This window comes from Mercenaria mercenaria, chromosome 16 (genome assembly GCF_021730395.1).
Source record: "Mercenaria mercenaria strain notata chromosome 16, MADL_Memer_1, whole genome shotgun sequence".
In the NCBI taxonomy this organism is placed as follows: Eukaryota; Metazoa; Mollusca; class Bivalvia; order Venerida; family Veneridae; genus Mercenaria; species Mercenaria mercenaria.
In genome coordinates, this window is record NC_069376.1 from 33,452,032 (window position 1) to 33,473,713 (window position 21,682).

The following is a 21,682-nucleotide window of genomic DNA, read 5'->3' on the forward strand; positions in this document are numbered from 1 at the left end:
ACAGTACAGACCATGATCAGACTGCACAGATGTGCAGGCTGATCTTGGCCTGCACTGGTTGCAAGGGCAGAATCACTTGCTGCCAGCTGGCTTAGGGTTAAAAGTAGTGTTTTTCGTACCATGTTAGTACGCATAACATTGATTTGGAAAGCTATTTTATGTTTTTAAATGTCTTCTTCATTTTTAAGAAATAAATACTCAAAAGTCCAGAGGACTTTATAGAATATGGACACTAACTTCAATTTTAAACAGCTTAACTTTAAGCTTGCAAAACAAATTTCAACAAACAATTTTGTATAAATGTACCTAATTAGAGATAACTGTACCAATTTTTCAGATGAATTTAGTATAGTGTTTTCTAGGGACCATGTTTTCTGCAAATTGAGGTAATTTCAATGTTACAGAAATGACATGTCTGAAAGAGTTTGTTCAGTTTTTTGGTAATTTGTCTTCCAATAACTAGTGTGACGTGTCACTGTGACCCACGTAAGGACAAATAGTGTGTCATATATTATGTACCATAAAGTTAATGGGCAAAACGCACCAGCTGTCTATGTATAATTATGCTTATGTATATATCATACATTTGTGTATATATATGAAGAAGAAATAAACAACATTACATGAGTAACATTATATTTGCCTACATGTGTACGCAAAAATGACGTTGCTGAGCAATTACACATTTACTGACGCCATATTGTATTATTTGCCCTGATGAGTATAAACGAAACCGGTAGGCAAATATAATGTTACTCATGTAATGTTGTTTATTTTTTCTTTATAATATACTTGATCCGGTACAAACTTTTGCATTTTTTATATATATATATATAACGGCCATCGACAATAAACCATATTATGGGTGAACTCCTCAAGAAAATGGTTGGTAATTTCATTCAGAGGACTGATAGAGCAACATGCTGAGGCTGCTCTTACATACCAAGTTTCTTTATCATGTCAGGTGTAAAGCCCATACACAAGGGACTCGTATCAGCATGAAATTAATTTTTAGTATGAAGAGCGAGGACTCACACAACTTTCAAGTATTATCCCTGCAATAGTGTTTGAGGAGTTTGACACACAAGGTTATTCTCTATATTCTATATCACAGAACTATTAAAGGGTCATAACTGCGGTAAATATAGTCACCCCTTTATGGTTGTCAAGCTTGTTCATCTGTGAAAATTTGGAGCAAATCAGGCTAAAGGTGTGGGAGAAGTTGGACACTCAATATTTGGGACATACATACCGACAGCAGCAATGTTATATGCCCCCCACATAAATGTGGAAGCAATGTAACTAACAATTTCTGCTGACAACTTTCCCACATGAATCTTTCTAAAATGAATCATACTTAGTGGAAAAATTACTTCAGACAAAATGTCCTTGATGACCTTAGGAGTACTGGTTCTTTCAAGGAAAGATGGCTTCTCTGTGCAAAGACGGTCTTTTCACAAAGAGCTACAGTAGGCTAAGTAAGTTAGCGAGACTTGTATCAAATTGATTTCTCTCTCGCTCTCTCTGTTCTGGGTGTGTCCCTCTGGTCCTCTGTACTAACAGAGCATGACTTTGGCATCCTGAATGGCTGCCTTTAATATGTGTTAATCATAGATTTATCAGGAAAATGTCACTTTTTAAATTTGCTATATATATAATAATACTGACATTATCCATTTTCTTTTCTTTTTTTAAAAAATAACTTTGACCTATTTATAATTACAGCCGATATAGAAGGTTAATAGCCTGTGATTTTGTAATCTTAATTACATAATTAACGCATGTTTTTGATTGATTACATGGCACAGCTTCTGACAGAATAATCTGCATGAACAGATGCTTTACTTCCTCCAACAGGAAGAGTAAAGGAGGAGGGACTTCCTGATTGAAGTGTTACTGGAACTGAGGTGACATTGCAAAATAATTAACTGATTGATTTTGTTGCATGTCAGCCTAAAATGAACAAAAATAAGATGTTAAAGTTTGTGTGAATGTTCAAAATGGCCTTTAACATCCATCGATCATTATTAATCTTCAGCCGGCTGGCGGCAAGTGATTCTGCGTTTGTGACCAGTGCAGACCAAGATCAGCCTGCACTTCAGTGTAGGCTGATCTTGGTCTGCACTGTTCGCTATTCAGTCAGTAAATTTTCAGTGAACACCCATTCGAATAATAAATGGTACTGCTCAAATTGAATGATGGACCAGTCCATTTTAGAAATATAGCAGGGTAAAGGTTAAAGATTAGTCTATCTTAAGCAATCACGCTATTCTCAATTAAATCATATTATCTAAACTAATTATACAACATAATATTACTAACTTAATACTGATGAATCCCAGATTTGTAGCTAATTACAGCAAACCTGGTGAATATGTCAATAAATACCAAAACAACAATCACAGCACCAGCAATCCTCTGTGATAATCTCGAATAACTGAAGGCTTACAACAAGAACCTATCCTCTTTAATCGTATTTGATAGGCTTCTATATACTTCATCAATCAATATTAAATCGGCAAACAGAATTGTCTTGTAATATGTAATAACGAAGATTACTGAGGATCAACGAAATCAAAACAAGATGTAAAGCCAATAATCCCCTACATCCCCCACTCCCAACCTCTAATAGGAATATCATCAGGTACATTAATGAGAATCAGAACAAAATATATAAAGAAAATTACCCCCTGCACCCAAAATCTTCATCCCCAACACCTCCCCAAAAAAAGAGAATAAAAAAAATCGGAACAATATATACAAAGAAAGTTACCATCCTCTTGGAAAGTCTGGCACCTGATTAATAGGCAAATATTTGAAGCACTGCCGTGGGCAATCACCTGTTTACAAGCATTTTGCATACAAAAAACTATTTTACCTGACCAGCTGCTCATTAAAAAATTACTTCTGAATCAAGACTTTAATAACCATTATGACACTGGTCAGCAAATTACAAAAAATTGCTAACTCTCAGAACTGCCAGAAAGTTATTTTGCACAATGACCTTGGGATAAAATTACTGAAACAGACTATAGGTAAAAAAAAAAAAAATATCCTCATGAATAACGCACAAAAAAACATTTCCCCTGGTACCGGCATACAGCGCATCCAGAATACAGCAGCATAAAGGCAGGTACACAGCTACTAAAATATTCAACAGCTTAGGAATTTCTTAATAATTTGCCAAATATTTGACAGAAAACATGAGACATGTAGAATCATTAATTTTGACCTCAGATTAACCTCAAGATAGATCTGTTGAGTTATTTTTCAGTGTTTATACAAATGTTGTGATCTGATCAAGTCATTTTAAATTACATTACTATAAACTGAACATTCAAAATCACTTAACTACCCAACCAGTTACTATTTCTATACCTTTGTAAAAAAAAGTTTTCTTAACCTTTACCCAGCTATATTTCTATAATGGACTGGTCCATCATTTAATTTGGGCAATACCATTTATTATTCAAAGGGGTGTTCAATGAAAACTTACTGACTGAACAGCTAACAGTGCAGACCATGATCAGACCGTATGAATGTGCAGACTGATCTTGGTCTGCACTGGTCGTAAAGGCAGAATCATTTGCCCGCAGCAGGCTAAAGGTTAAATTTTGTAAAAAAAATATCATCAAATTAATGTTACATAGTACGGCAGCTTGGAAAGACTCTACATCAGTATTCTTTTGAAGAAAGTTGACAATTCCTTATGCTACTCCATATTAAAAATCATCTCCTTTTTCTGTTTTACAATGGTAATAACCAGTAATTTAAGTTATTCAAAATTACCGGTTAGTAATTCTTAAAACAGCTATATATATAGCTAGCAGCAAGTAACATTTGTTATTCCTATAAATGGCAAGGTAGTAACTGATTACAATTACAAGAAAGAAATTCAGGAAATAATCAGCTAGTATATTCTGTTCGTCTGTTTTGGGTTTAACATAATTTTTCAACAGTATTTCTGAGTTATGTAACAGCGGGCAGTTAACCTAACCGCGTGAACCAGTACAAACCTGTTCTCTGCAAGTAACTGCTAACTTCCCCATAAGAATTATTTAGAATTTGTGAACAAATGATTTCAGACACAATGTCTTCGTCACGAAGAACATACGCCCTGCCCAGGGATCAACTCGCGACCCTGCAATCCGCAGATCAGCGCTCTCCCTATTGAGCTAAGCCGGCAGGTTCAGAGAGGTAGTATACTCATAACAAGAGCTGTTCGTAAGACAGCTCGACTTTCTCAGTGCTTGACTCTGAATAATAGAGCTTTGCTAGTAAAAAACTTGATAGAACTTTAACTAAAATAAAAAGTCGAGCTAATAACCAGACAGTTACTAGTCATAACCAATTAGTATCTAGAAACAACCAATTTCAAGCTTCAATAATACTGGCGTACTTGTATTAGCATATAAATTGAATTTCTGTCACATACAGAACAATGACTACTATTACACTGGACAATATTGTTTGTGTACTATATAGAGTATACTGCTTGTTACCCAACATCATAACCCTTACAATGCTAAATTTCTATAATGAACTTGTCCGTTTTTCAATTTGGACAGTACGATTAACTGTTTAAAGGGGTGCTAATACCAAAAAGATACAGCGTTACTTGACAAAAATCTAATCAACCACTAAAACAACAACAGCAACAAAACTCAAGCCTCTAGAGAAGAAGATAAGCCTCTTCATGGAATATTTCCATACTAGAGATCTATAAAAGGTTATTACATTATGGAGACAAGATTCTTGTCTCAGAATGTAATGGTAAGAGAGCCTCATTAATTGAGGCACAACGATCATTCTGAGCATGAAATGGTAACAGTCATGCGCTTCTCACATTAAATTTCTGTTACACATACATCTGATATCATTTCAATTATATATCTATTCTAAGATCAAGACTGCCAGTCTATTTTCTATTATTTTTTATGCATAAAAGAAGTAAGATAAAACTTTACAATGAAATAACTGAAGTATTTTTATTCCAGTAATTTGATTTCATCATTTTGAAATACTCATATCTCTTTTATAAGGTTTTTAAGCTAGTACTCATTTACTACGTTTTAGACAAAAAGTTTGTAAAAGGGCCTTTTTGTGTGGATACATGGAAACAGACATGGCTGCATGCAAATGCCATTTTTGTCTCGATTTAAATTCTGAAACAGGCATGACTGCTAATGCCATTTCTGTCTCGATTTAAATTCTGAAACAGGCATGGCTGCTAATGCCATTTTTGTATCGATTTAAATTCTGAAACAGGAATATTGGCTGCTAATGCCATTTTTGTCTCGATTTAAATTCTGAAACAGGCATGGCTGCAAATGCCATTTTTGTCTCGATTAAAATTCTGAAACAGGCATGGCTGCTAATGCCATTTTTGTCTCGATTAAAATTCTGAAACAGGCATGGCTGCTTATGCCATTTTTGTCTCGATTTAAATTCTGACACAGGCATGGCTGATGCCATTTTTTCCTCGATTTAAATTCTGAAACAGGCATGGCTGCTTATGCCATTTTAGCCTCGATTTTAATTCTGACACAGGCATGGCTGCTAATGCCATTTTTGCCTCGATTTAAGTCCTGAAACAGCCAGGCTGCTAATGCCATTTTTGTCTTGATTTAAATTCTGAAACAGCCATGGCTGTTAATGCCATTTTTGTCTTAATTTAAATTCTGAAAAAGGCATGGCTGATCTAAATTCTGAAACAGACATGGCTGCTAATGCCATTTTTGTCTTGATTTAAATTCTGAAACACACATGGCTGCTAATGCCATTTTTGTCTTGATTTAAATTCTGAAACAGACATAGCTTCTAATGCCATATTTGTCTTGATTTAAATTCTCAAACACACATGGCTGCTAATACCATTTTTGTCTTGATTTAAATTCTGAAACAGACATGGCTGCTAATGCCGTATTTGTCTTGATTTAAATTCTCAAACACACATGGCTGTCAATGACATTTTTGTCCTGATATACTGAAACACACAGGGCTGAAAATGGCATTTTTGTCTTGATATCCTGAAACAAATAGCTACCAAAGACATTTTTGTCCTGATATATACCAAAACAGACATGTGGCTGCCATAGGTATTTTTGTCTCTATATGATTGAAACAGACAATTAGGTTAACAGGCAAATGACATTTGCATCTAATGGTTTATGATACCATACAGTCAATCATTATGCCAGAATATCTGTTTCAAGACAACAACATCAATCATTTAAATGACAAATATGTTAATCAGTTTTTAGATAAATATTCACAGCTGAACTAACAGCTAACCACTGCAACATAATAACAGTTTACAAGTCATTTTCCTGAGATTGTATATTTCCTTCTTCTTTCATTGAAATTCTTCTGAAAAAAAACCTTACATTGAGTGTGATTACAATCTGTTTTTTTTTTCTTGGAGAACTAAGGAGATTTGAATTATGAAACGGAAAAAAAACTGTAATTCTATTAAATTTTAGCTATCAAGGTTTAATTTCCATTTCCATGAGAACATGTCTGTCTACAGAAAAAAAACTCATTATTTAAGAATGAAAGTTATTCTCTAAAACAATTCTTTAATGTTTTTTAACTCTTTGTTCTCTTTTTTTCTTGTTTACGACCAAATAAATTTCTAGTCAGCTGCTCTGAACTAGAAATATGTTCACAGGACTTGAATGCGTTTGGACAAAGAAGTATAGTCCTGTAAGTATCAGCACTTTGACAATAGAACAAGTATACTAAGTATTAACTGGAATAGAATATCGCGAATGACAAGAAGAAGAAGAATAGAATATGATCATACATATATATTTAAACTTTAACCCATTTCTGTAATGAACTTGTCTATCTTTCAATTTGGACAGTAACTTTAACTGTTAAAAGGGGTGCATACCACAATGATACTGACTGAATGGTGAACAGTGCAGATCATGATCAGACTGCATGGATGTGCAGGCTGATCATGATCTACACTGTTTGCAAAGGCAGAATCAATTGTGTCCAGCATGGTAAAATTAAGGGTTAAACTTTAAATGATTTAAGAAATAATTTATAGCAAAAGAGTGTTTTAACATTTATTTATGCACGATGGGCTGTTATATGTCAGGCATAATAATTTCAAGAGGGCGCGGCTTGAGTCAAATTATTTGTACAACGTATTATCGCCAGAATGTATAAAAAATCTTAAAATACGGTTTTGGTATAAATTATTTCTATTCCAATATGCCCTTAATCTAAAACAGTAGATAAAATATAGCAGCGCTCTTTCTTGGTCGCAACAAAAACAACTAGAACTGTCACAGGAGTGACTCATACCCCCACCATACGGTCTTGTCACAGAAGAATGGCAACCATAAGTAATCTTAAAAATACTTAGAATAATATAAAAATGTCAAAAAAAGTTAACACTGTCATAAGTTTACTCGTCTTTGCAGTACTTCATCCTGGGCTTCCACATATAAGGCCTAAAAAAAAAATTCTTTGTTTCCGGTAACATGCTCAAAAAAATTAGGGTAGGTAGGTCGGAAAAAAATTTTTTTTTGGAAATTTTTTTCATTAAGGAGGACTTTTCGGAAATTATTTTTGTGTCAAAAAAAAGAATATAAATAAGGGGGTTATGCCTTTAGAGCATCAGTAAGTTGATTTCTAACATCACTGGCCATGTTTAAAGCATAAAAAGTGCAGTTTTGCAACTTTTGTTAAAAAGTTGAAAAAAAAAATTCTCCAAGGCCATAAAAACATTTAGGGTCGGGCCAAAAATTTAGGGTAGGACGGGATACCGGAAACAAACAATTTTTTTTTACGCCTAAGTAATACTAGTATAATTATGTGCCCTGGATGAGGGATGCGGTAAATATAAAAAATCTCTAATATTAGAGATACACTAAAAGTGAATACAAACAAGAGCTGTCGGAGGACAGCAACGCTCGACTATTTAACAGCCTTGTCGCTTGAATGAATAAGAAAGTCGAAAAAGGGGCATAATTTAGTAATAAAAGTAAAATAGGGTTATGGAACCTGCATAGTGCTTATCAGCTCATGACAGTGGACAAGTGTGTGAAGTTTCAATCCATTCCCATTAGTGGGTACTGAGATACCAGCTTACAAATAAGAATTTAACCCAAAACTCCTAAGTTTAAAAAGGGGCATACTTTTGTAAATTGCAAAGATGAGTTATTGACCCTTTGCACTGCATGTCATATCATGACAGTGAACAAGTGTGTGAAGTTTCAATCCTTTCCCGTTAGTGGATACTGAGATACCAGCTTACATACAAAACCTTAACCAAAAAATTCTAAGTCGAAAAAGGGGCATAATTTTGTAAAAAAGCAAAATAGAGTTATGGAACCTGCTTTGTGTATGTCAGATCATGACAGTGAACAAGTGTGTGAAGTTTCAATCCATTCCAATTAGTGAGTACTGAGATACATACAAAACCTTAACCAAAAAATTCTAAGTCGAAAAAGGGGCATAATTTTGTAAAAAAGCAAAATAGAGTTATGGAACCTGTGCAATGTAAGACAGTTTATCACAGTGAATAAGTGTGTGAAGTTTCAATCCATTCCCACAAGTGGTTACTGAGATACCAGCTTACATACAAAACCTTAACCAAAAATTTCTAAGTCAAAAAAGGGGCATAATTTTGTAAAAAAGCAAAATAGAGTTATGGAACCTGTGCAATGTAAGTCAGTTTATCACAGTGAATAAGTGTGTGAAGTTTCAATCCATTCCCACAAGTGGTTGCTGAGATACCAGCTTACATACAAAAACTTAACCAAATCGGGACGCAGACGCCGACGCGGACGCCGACGCATGGGCGAGTCCAATAGCTCTACTATTCTATGAATAGTCGAGCTAAAAAGTGTCTTACCGCCCCGTTACCTTACCGACCCATGTTACCACAGAAAAATGTATTTAATTTTTACATAAGACTGATAATATAAAAGTTCGAAAAATATCAAAAATATTGAATATCTAAAAATAGGATTTCTAAAAATAGACTAATTCCTGGAATTTAAGGGGAAGAAACTCAGTACAAAAGTTTAAATAAGGTTACTTCCCTTTGGCTCTAAGCCAATCTGAATGAGATATAGTGAAAATACATCAAAATTTACCTTAAATTCTAAGTAAAAGGGGACATAATTCAAGAAAAATTGGTGTCAGAGTTATGCACCTTGTGTCGCATGATGTGGGTGATGAGGTGGAACATCTATTTTAAGTTTAAATCAAATCCATTTAGTAGTAACTGAGATACAGTGAATATACATCAAAATCAACCTTAATTTTTAAGTAAAAAGGGGCATAATTCATGAAACATTTGTGTCAGAGTTATGCACCTTGTGTCACATGATGTGGGTGATGAGGTGGAACATCTATTCTAAGTTTGAATCAAATCCATTTCGTAATAACCGAGATATAGTGAAAATACATCAAAATCAACCTCAAATTTAAAGTAAAAAGGGGACATAATTCATAAAAAATTGATGTCAGAGTTAAGCACCTTGTGTCACATGATGTGGGTGATGAGGTGGAACAACTATTTTAAGTTTGAATCAAATCCATTTAGTAATAACTGAGATATAGTGAAAATACAACAAAATTAACCTTAAATTCTAAGTAAAAGGGGACATAATTCATGAAAACTTGGTGTCAGAGTTATGCACCTTGTGTCACATGATGTGGGTGATAAGGTGGAACATCTATTTTAAGTTTTAATCAAATCCATTTAGTAATAACTGAGATAATAAATTTCGGGACGGGATGGGACGGGACGGGACGCGACAAAACTGACTCCTATATACCCCTCTCCAAATATGTTTGGTGGGGGTATAATAACGTCACCGCACCTTTACATGACCTCATTCTAGCGCAAGAGTATTTTAACAGAGAAAAGCATATTAGAATAAATATTACACCACCTTGTCATGGTGAAAGTTTGTACTGAATATCCATCTATGTGTACAAAAATAGAAAAACTAAATAATTTTTTTGTTTACCTCAAGAGTGAACTTGACCTTAAAGCTATATAAGGGTGAAGGTCTACCATTCTAAATTCAAAGTTATACACATAAAATCTTTGTGTGACCTTAACATTTTAGATTGAGGTTTACCACAAGGTCTTACTAAACAACACATTGTGTAGTTATGCTGAATGTTTGTGCAAAAGTTACTTGACTGGCTACCGATTATGCTACACTGAAATAAAAGAATATAATGACAAAAACTGTACCACAGTGTAATAAAGTTCTGTATCACAAATAATTTAGAAAATCTCAGCATGTCCAAGTTAAGACCAATTACCCCTACCTTGAAGGGCAAGGCCACACTTAAATCAAAACAATTATGACAACATACACATTACAAACTCTAAATAGCGAAATTAGTTCTGGAAAATAGACTGTATTTCATTTTTCCAGACAAAAAAAATGTCAACGATTGAATTTGACAGTGACTATTCATGATGTGATTCAAAAACATACTGCAATAGTTTGTACATAAAACAATAATAACAAAATCTTTGCGGACTCCTCACTGACTAATTTAATATTCTTACGAAATAAAACCGTTGAAAACAATTAATTAACAAGAGCTGTCCGTAAGAGAACATGCTCCACTACCCGGTGATTTGACAGTTAAAAATGAATTTATGTCTCAATAAGAGAGATATAAAAAGACCCTACTACTCAGAGGGGTTAAAGGTCAAATTTTTAATTTCAAGTAATAATTATCTTTTAAAGTACCTCAGATATGTCTATAAACGAAGCTTTCGAAAAAATTTAACATGAAAATAATTCCAAGTATAACACCTTGGTGACCTTGACCTTGATTATATTGGGCCCAGCCCCTGCACATACTTTGTTTGCATGCTGAACAATGTTAATGTGAAGTTACAGTAAGATATAAGCAATAAGTAACAAAGAAAAACATAGGTTGCCGAAAAACTTTAAACAAGAAAGCTCGCACATATGCTCAGATGCCGATGCCGGGGCGAGTAGAATAGCACCCCTATTCTCCGATTAGTGGAGCTAAAAACTAAACAGCCTTATGAAATGCAGAAATAATTTATATCTTAAATCAGCAACTGTCACACTAAATGGATAATTTCTAGGAACTGTAACACTTTTAAGTACAGAATTATTCATCACATGCTACATTTGATATTTGTTTTTGCAAATGTTATTGATTTCATGACAGAGGGAGATTATTTGTGTCATGACTTATAGCGACATTCCAGCTTTGATGGTGGAGGAAGACCTCAGGTGCCCCTCTGTGCATTATTACATCACTGGCTGGCACCTGTGTAGAACCACTGACCTTCCATAAGCCAGCTGGATGGCTTCCTTACATGAAGAATTCAACACCAACAGAGAGGCTCGAACCCACATTGGTGAGAGGCAATTGATTCAAAGTCAGCAACCTTTTAACCACCCCCAGAAGTTGGTAAAATCTAAAGGTCAGTCTGAAACCGTTTTCTTTCTGATGAAGAATCTTGATATGACATAACTGAAATATAGTTATATGACCTATGTTTGTCATATTTTTACCTCTCAAAAATGAAAATTAATATCAACTGATTTTTCCAAGGCATGTATATAAAATATTCATAGAGTTCATTCAAATATCATACATTTTTAAAAGGAATTTATGCCTAATTATGCATTTACAGACTATAAAATTCCACTGGTTTATCAAGCTTATACCTAAGTACTGAACATAAATTTCCAACAACTATTGGAAAGCAAAGACTTCTGTAACACTTGCATATGTACACAACTTTTGGATGGAAATGACTTCTTTGTACACAACTATTGGATGGCAAAGACTGCTACAACATTTGCACATGTACACAACTATTGGATGGCAAAGACTTCTGCAACACTTGCATATGGTATGTAACAACTATTAGATGGCAAAGACTTCTGCATCATTTCCATATGTACACAACTATTGGATGACAAAGACTTCTGCAGCATTCACACACGTACACAACTATTGGATGGCAAAGACTTCTGCAACATTTGCACATGTACACAACTATTGGACGACAAAAACTTCTGCAACATTTCCATATGTACACAACTATTGGATGGCAAAGACTTCTGCAGCATTTGCACACGTACATAACTATTGGATGGCAATGACTTCTGCAACATTTCCACACGTACACAACTACTGGATGACAAAGACTTCTGCAACATTTGCACATGTACACAACTATTAGATGGCAAAGACTTCTGCAGTATTTGCATAGGGTATGTAACAACTACTGGATGGCAAAGACTTCTGCAACACTTGCATATGTACACAACTATTGGATGGCAAAGACTTCTGCAATATTTGCATATGGTATGTAACAACTATCAGATGGCAAAGACTTCAGTAATATTTGCATATCTATACAACTATTGGATGGCAAAGATTTCTGCAACATTTGCATATGTATCAGAGCTCCAGATAAGCTTTTGGTGTAATTGGGTATTTACCCATCACTTTTTGTCTGAATTGGGTATTGGAAATTTGAATTGGGTAAAAATAATATCATTACCCAGCCTTTTCAGAAGTAATTGGGTATTTGCTAAAACCAATTGGGTATTTTACCAATCTCGCACTAACAATTGAGTATTTTTTTGCTTACAGTATACATGGTATATATAATTAAACAGGACTGACTAAGTATTTTAATGGCGCCCTTCAATGTTTAATACAAAAATGTATTTAAAATTGTAATGAATGTTTCATCCTGTTGTTTTCTTTTTCACTTTTAATGCAGTCTGAGATCAGTTCATCCACAATATCCCGAACGATGTGGTCACCGCAATATGCATTCTCCCAAAAGATGTCATCCAGTATTGGTGACACTACATCGTCACAAACAGATAACTGTCATTGTTGAACAGCAAAATATCCCACTAATTTGTTTGTTTGTGCTGCAACAATGTTTTTTCCTGCAGCCTCTTTTACATTTTATCGGCGTAAAATTGTTTACAAAGCATCCAAATAACACCGATCTGCCGACTGAATGGCCCTGTTATTTTTCCGATAAATTGCAACCTGTTCTGCAGTAACGCATAACCAGTCAGTCAAATCTAGCGTTAAAGTCTCGTACCCGTTCTAGTTATAAGGAAAATGCGATACGCAAGCTATTTTTTACGAATTGGGTATTAGGAATTTTAATTGCGTTTCAGTACGCACACTGTATGAATTCAATTGGGTTTTCTGCAATTTTAATTGCGTAAATACGCAAATACGCAGCTTATCTGGAGCTCTGATGTATACAACTACTGGATGGCAATGACTTCTGTGCAATGACTTCTGCAACATTTGCATATGGTATGTAACAACTTTTAGATGGCAAAGACTTCTGCAACATTTGCATATAGTATGTAACAACTATTGATGGCAAAGACTTCTGCAACACTTGCATATGTACACAACTATTGGATGGCAATGGCTTCTGCAACATTTGCACACATACACAACTATTGGATGGCAAAGACTTCTGCAACATTTGCATATGGTATGTAACAACTATTGGCTGGCAAAGACTTCTGCAACATTTGCATATGGTATGTAACAGCTATTGGATGGCAAAGACTTCTGCAACATTTGCATATGGTATGAAACAACTATTGGATGACAAAGACTTCTGCAACATTTGCATATGGTATGTAACAACTACTGGATGACAAAAGACTTCTGCAACATTTGTTTATGTATACAACTATTAGATGGCAAAGACTTCTGCAACTTTTGCATATGTATACTACTATTGGATGGCAATGACTTCTGTGACATTTCCATATGTACACAACTATTGGATGGCAAAGACTTCTGCAACACTTGCGTATGTACACAGCTATTGGATGGCAAAGACTTCTGCAACATTTGCGTATGTATACAGCTATTGGATGGCAAAAACTTCTGCGACATTTCCATATGTACACAACTATTGGATGGCAAAGACTTCTGCAACATTTCCATATGTACACAACTATTGGATGGCAAAGACTTCTGCAACATTTGCACATGTGCACAACTATTGGATGGCAAAGACTTCTGCTACACTTGCACATGTACACAACTATTGGATGGCAAAGACTTCTGCAACATTTGCGTATGTATACAACTATTGATAAAAACTTCTGCGACATTTGCGTATGTACACAACTATTGGATGGCAAAGATTTCTGCCACATTTGCATATGTATACAACTATTGGATGGCAAAGACTTCTGCGACATTTGCGTATGTACACAACTATTGGATGGCAAAAACTTCAGCAACATTTGCATATGTACACAACAACTGGATGGCAAAGACTTATGCAACACTTGCATACGTATACAACTACTGGATGGCAAAGACTTCTGCTAGATTTCCATATATACACAACTACTGGATGGCAAAGACTTCTGCGATATTTGCTTATGTATACAGCTATTGGACGGCACAAACTTCAGCCACATTTGCGTATGTATACAGCTATTGGATTGAAAAAACTTCTGGGACATTTGCGTAATGTATACAGCTATTGGATGGCAAAGACTTCTGCAACATTTGTGTATGTATACAGCTACTGGATGGCAAAAACTTCTGCGACATTTCAATATGTACACAACTATTGAATGGCAAAGACTTCTGAAACATTTCCATATGTACACAACTATTGGATGGCAAAGACTTCTGCAACATTTGCACATGTACACAACTATTGGATGGCAAAGACTTCTGCTACACTTTCATATGTACACAACTATTGGATGGCAAAGACTTCTGCAACATTTGCGTATGTATACAACTATTGGATGGCAAAGGCTTCTGCGACATTTGCGTATGTACACAACTAGTACACAACTATTGGATGGCAGAGACTTCTATGACATTTGCGTATGTATACAACTATTGGACGGCAAAGACTTCTGTGACAATTGCGTATGTACACAACTATTGGATGGCAATGACTTCTGCAACATTTGCATATGTACACAACTACTGGATGGCAAAGACTTCTGCAACACCTGCACAAATATACAACTATTGGATGGCAAAGACTTCTGCGAGATTTCCGTATGTACACAACTATTGGATTGTGAAGACTTCTGCGATGTTTGCTTATGTATACAGCTATTGGACGGCAAAAACTTATGCGACATTTGCGTATGTATACAGCTATTGGATGGAAAAGACTTCTGCGACATTTGCGTAATGTATACAGCTATTGGATGGCAAAGACTTCTGCAACATTTGTGTATGTATACAGCTTTTGGATGGAAAAGACTTCTGTGACATTTGCATATGTATACAGCTATTGGACGGCAAAGACTTCTGCAACATTTGCATATGTATACAACTATTGGACGGCAAAGACTTCTGCAACATTTGCATATGTATACAACTATTGGATGACATGTTTGCATACTATATATATATATATATATATATATATATATATATATGCAAAACATGTTTGTTGGCAAAGACTTCTGCAATATTTTCATAGCTATGTAACTACTACTGATAGCAAAAACTTCTACAATATAATGCATACCTATAAAACTATTCCAACACACCTGTACATGACTGCTCTTATCAGAAGAAATTTTTTCAGACCGTCTAAGATTCAGGATTTTTTTATAAATACTAAAAGTTTTGAGACTAGTCTAAAAACACCAACATCTGTTTCAGAACAACTTTGTAAACAGCAACTTCTGAAACTGGCCTCCATATGTTATTTTTTTACAATTTTGGAGTTTGTTCTAAAAGTATGACAATACTCATGGCAATACTCCTTGACAGAACTTTTCAGAAAAAAATATCATCCCAAGTAAGATGTCTCTGAAAGTGAAGGTTCAGAAAGTTTCAGTATCACCAGACATAATGTAAGGAGGGTTCCTACAACTACTTATAGATTTACTGGAGATTATTTGAGCCGTGCCATGAGAAAACCAACATAGTGGGTTTGCGACCAGCATGGATCCAGACCAGCCTGCGCATCAGAGCAGTCTGGTCAGGATCCATGCTGTTCGCTAACAGTTTCTCCAATTCAAATAGGCTTTAAAAGCGAACAGCATGGATCCTGACCAGATTGCGCAGAAGAGCAGGCTGGTCTGGATCCATGCTGGTCGCAAACCCACTGTGTTGATTTTCTCATGGCACGGCTCATTTATATATCTTTAATCTATATTACATACAGTCATACAAACATGTGCATGTGAACTTAAACTGAAGTTTCTTGTAAATCCTAAACATATTCTACAGTTAACTTGCACACCTGATATAATGAGTCACTGCTTCTGCCAGTTTTGAGAGCCAAAAAAAAATCACAGTTTTAACATGCCTACTGTCTCTTCTTGCCAACTTCTTTAAAGGGAGTTGTTCACTGGTTGATCATTAGTTTATAGTTAAAAGGTAACACCTAGAAAAAAATACATCAAATTTTTCTTATACTCACGTCCTTTAGCATGTTGAGACAACTATTTTTAAAATGCGAACCCGATTTAATTGGCCGTTATATTATCAGAAAAACTCAAAAGGAAAAAGTAGTTTTTTCATTATAGGCTGAAATAAAATTCATTTAATCATATTGTTCAAAATATTTTTTCTATATATTAATGATACAATGTAGATCAAATCGAAGTTTGATCCAGCCGGTTTTAAAAGTCTGTGCCAGAATAAAATGGTCAGAATTAAGGGCTGGAAAGATGCAATATAAGACTTTTTTGTTTAAAAACAAAAAGCAGTCATACATAATTGTTTGAAGAAAATGACAGAAAAAAAGGTTTGCCCAGCATGCAAATGACACACCTTCCCTGAATGCCATGGTAACAAATAAACAGAATATAAGGAAATCAAGCAAAGTATCAAACACATCAATAACTTTGCTGGCAGTTTAATTAAATTCTGCTACAGCTTGGTGTGATATCTGTCACTTTATCTCTAATAAGGTTTATGACCTGTGACAGCAATTCAGGAAGGTGACTGTAGTGTCAATCGTTTTTAATGTTTTAAACAACACAGTAGCTTTACAGTGAGAGATGAATTTCTTAACATTTAGATAGCCAACATGACCCTAGACCGCTCACCTGAGTTTCATAGCTCCAACAAGTAAAAATCAAAGGTTTCTTAAAGGAGGAAATTCTTCTGTCTTTGACCCGAGATAGCCCAGTATCAAAACTTGTCCTAGATTTCAAAAGGACAAAATACTCTGACAAAGAGTTATAAAGATCATGTAGAATATGTATAGCCTGTAGAGTATTAACAAGATTTGACCAAGTGACTTAAGTCTTTGACCTCAGACATGCAATTTCAAAGCTAACCTATATTTCATGAAGACAAGCATTTTTGCAGAGTTTCATGAAGATCACATAGAAAATGTGACCTCTAAACTGTAAACAAAGTTTTTCTATTCTTTGACCTTAGACTGACCTACTTTTTTACTCAAGATAACCCTGTCTCAAATTTACCTGAAATTTTATGAGGGAAACAATCTGACCATCTTTAATAAAGATTGGACCAAAATTATGACCTCTAACAGTAAAACTGTTGCAATGACTATATAAGGACAACTATAACAGATATGATGGTAGACAGAAGGGTATCAAAATAGCTCACATTGAGCACTTTGTCTGTCACTGTTGACATAGAGAACTGTAACTTTTTAAGCCTAAGAGACAAAGCAGCCAAACTTTCAATTGTTATTTTTTACACTGACACCAACAAAATTATAAGCCCTGCATATCCCAAACCAAAATGGCAAGCTTAATTAAGCTTGCATTAAGGTCGCAGCAAGATTGCAGTTGCAATCTTAACAAGTGAGCCTGCAGCAAGATTGCGATTGGAACCATTGCAACCATTATTTAAGCTTGTCAAAACTTATTTGCACGCTTCCTGCAACCTATTTAAAATCTTGCAAGCTTGTAAGGTTGTGCATGCTTGCGATTGGAACCTTAGCGATCTTAATTGTGACCTTGCAAGTTTGCACAATCATAACACTTGCAAATCTCTCTCAACCTTATTATGATCAAGCAAACTTGCAATCCTTATTCAGGTTTGTGCAACTGTTTAAATAACATGAGAGTCTAAAAATTTAATTATATAATTATGTACTTCCTTTAATCTGTTCAATGGAACAATATTTGTATTGATCAGTACATAAAGACTTAAAAAACAGGGACAATATTTTTTAAAACAACGTATTTTGACAAAAAAAATAAATTAATAATTGTTTAAATGTATTACCTCCCTTTTATACATATCACTGAACTAAAAGAATTTTAAAAAGGTTACAGGATTGCAAGCTAGTCGCAATCTTAAATAGTATTAAGATTGCAGGATGCCCGCTGCAAGCTTGCGAAGCAAGACTTTTCTGCAAACTTAATTTTTATGTGAGCATCTGCAAGCATTATATTACATTACTGCAATCTTTTTAAGACTGCAGTAAGCTTGCACAAGCTTATAGCAAACTTCTCAAAAACTTCCCGCATGCTTGATTTTAGTTTGGGTGTATTTTCTTAAAACACTGACAACTACAATTTTGTAGGATAGATGATATGCAGCTTAAACTGAAATAGGCTTTTTCAGATCTGATGTGAAAAAATTCTAAATCCCTTGATGTTTTTGGTTTAAAGCCATAATCCTCAAGTACTGTGAAATCATTAATATTCGTGGGGGACTAATTTTGTGGATTTCGTGGCTGAGTCAATCCACGAAATATAATCCCAACAAACAAGTAAAATTTCCATTCACTTTATGTTCAAAAATTGTAATCCACGAATTCATACCCCCACGAAATTGCCGTTTTGACCAAAACCACAAAATTTCATGCCCATGAAATTAAATGATTTCACAGTCATCAACACATGTCTCCGTGACAAACACTGGTTTACATACTTTACATGCTAGAAATGTTTTCTGCGATTATTACTGCATTTAAGTTGTGAGAGCAGCAGGGAAGAAAAATGAGCTGATTAGAAGTAAGATGTATGCTTGCATTTTTCGTCTTTGGCATAAGTGCTGATCGAATTGCAGAAACAAATTTATGCTGAGATAACAGATCATGTGCGTATTCCAGTACTTCTTTAGTGTAAAATATGCAGATGCGCAGCTAAGTAATATATCTGCAACTCTGTCAAAGGTGTTATTTACGAGAGGTTTCACTGTATTCTCACTAAGAAACAATACCCAGACTGAGAAGCAATGGTTGGTTGACACATTAACATTCCTTCCAGGATGAGTCATTCTGAGTTAGAAAACTGACTTAATTTGTAGCAGCCTAACAAAGCACTTACATAATTTGTTATTTCTATCAGAAAACCCATCACTCAGTGAACAATGCTTTTAATCATTGTAGAATTGGTATTTCTCATATTTGTAGATTTGGCAATATGGGTGCTAAATTTTCATACTTTTAAATTGCTAACCAGATGTATTTGTTTTTTTGTTTCGGGTTTAGTGCTATTTTTTCAACAGTCACAGTCATGTAATATGGTTTAAGACTATAATAAATTCAGATCGAGTTACTCGATAATCAGCTAAACATGCTGTTTGTTTTCAAATATTTTGGGCACAGTATACACCTGCCAAAATCTGTAACATTAGTCACAAAATTGCACCAAGAAGGGGTCTGTTTTGTTCATAGTTCTGATGTTTTGAAAACAAGACACCTTGATAGTTCTCAGTAAACTATAGTGCCTTTAACAAGCAAACATTATTTCATGTCAAATCAGACCTGCCTCATTATCCGAAACTTGATTACCTTATAAAATCTGAAATGATTTGTTCAGTTTGAAAGATGTAATGGTAGGTCTGAGACAGATACTGCTATCTTACATGTTCAGGGTTGATCTTACAGCTTGAAAACCTTATCTTTACAGTAAATTTTATGTTTTGCAATGTTTAACACTTGTAATCATGTTATTCAGTGTTGATTGAAATAATTTGTTTCTATTACAGACTTGTTTTTACTCCCGGCAATGGAAACAGAAACGTCAATATTTTTCCATACTGATGTCATTTCATTTCGGGTGTGTGACGTCATTTTTAACATGTATTGTTGATTTATTTTTAATTATGTCATCTGCAGTGTGCGTGTGTTCGGGTTTAACGTCTTTTACAACAATTTTTCAGTCATATAAACGATGGTGTCTACTAATGTAGCAGTGAGCACAATGCCCAACTTTATAGTGCTATTGTCAATTAAATTCATGCTACTGAACAAATTCATAATATAATTATATAAAATATTTGGCTACAGTAAATTAATTTTTAGGTTCTCTTCAACCCTCACCACTATCTGAAACCTCCCGCCCCAAAATTTTTTATCGGTCAAAATACGGATATCCAAACTTTTATGTCTGGATTCTGATACACTTTCAAAAACATTGCCAAAATCTCCAGTTTAAAGAATATGTTTAACAAATTAAGATGATGCAAAGATAGTTTAACAGCATTTGACAGTATCTGACCAAGTTTACCATGAAACGAATGTCACCGTGAAATGCACTCTGCAGAATTAAATACCTAGAATTATTCTATAGATAGTAAATGGTTGCTGGATTTATTTTTGGGTCCTGGATTGTCTAAAAATGATTTTTATAATATATAGCATTATTATTGACCAAGCCAATGTGCCAAATGCCTATGCTTGTGTTATACGCTATCGTGAATTAATCCTTGACAAGAGGGTCATGATGACCCTGGATCGCTCACCTGAGTAATATGAGCTACATGTTTCAAATGTCAAACTGATTATAAAAGATTAAGAAAGTCTGTAGGTCACATTCATGGTCAATAAAATTCAGTTTTATGATTTGTGTGCAAAACTCCCCTGTGAAAAAGGTTCATGAACTTCATGAATTTGTAATAATTCATGAATCCATGAATTATCAAAAAAGTTCATGAACTACAAGGAAAAGTTCATTTACTTAAATTCATGAAGTCTCAAGTTAAGAATATTACTTTCACTTCATGAACTTGTAAATGTAGTTCATGAACATTTCAGAAAATCCATTAAATAATTTAGGAAATTCATGAACTTGAAAATGAAATTCAGATAATGATTGAAATTGTGATTCAGGAACTACAGGGTTATGACCCTGTAAAATGTTCTAGAACTAGTATTAAGTTCTTGAACATTCAAGAACTTCTGAAGAACTTAAAGAAATGTTCTTGAACCAGTATAACAGTTCTTAGACTGTGATTCTAGAACAATGATAGTTCTTGAACATTGGTTCAAAAACTGCAAAAGTTCAAGAACTTACAGAACTTTACCAGTTCCTTAACAGTTACTGTTGGTCTAGACTAAGACTAAGAACCAAAATTGTTCATGAACACAGGTTCATTAAAAGTACTAAAATTCAAAACCTTTTTCTAGTTCAGTGTAACCAGTTCTTTTGAACCCAATTGTGAGTGTCTGAACTGTTCATTCATTAAACATAAAACTTAGGTTTATTACCTTTTACAATAAATGAATAAGTTCATGAACTTTTCACAAATGTTCATGAACATTAAATTCATAATGTCACATGATCAGTTTCCATTATTTTGTTGCATGCTGGGAAATTTTTTGCACATGTGATTCAGCAATTTTTGAGAAGTTTGTGCAGCAAATAAGAAGGAAATAATTATCATACTACAGTTAGGAATGGTTTAAAAGGAACATGAGTATACTGAAAATCAAATA

The 21,682-nt window shown here is 34.5% G+C and overlaps 1 protein-coding gene across 1 annotated transcript in view; it reads right to left on the minus strand.

Annotated features, from left to right (window-relative positions):
* The window catches only part of LOC128549600 (uncharacterized), an 88,707-nt gene that overhangs the window by 25,346 nt on the left and 41,679 nt on the right, over positions 1 to 21,682 (minus strand). The gene's annotated exons all lie outside the window — the stretch shown is intronic.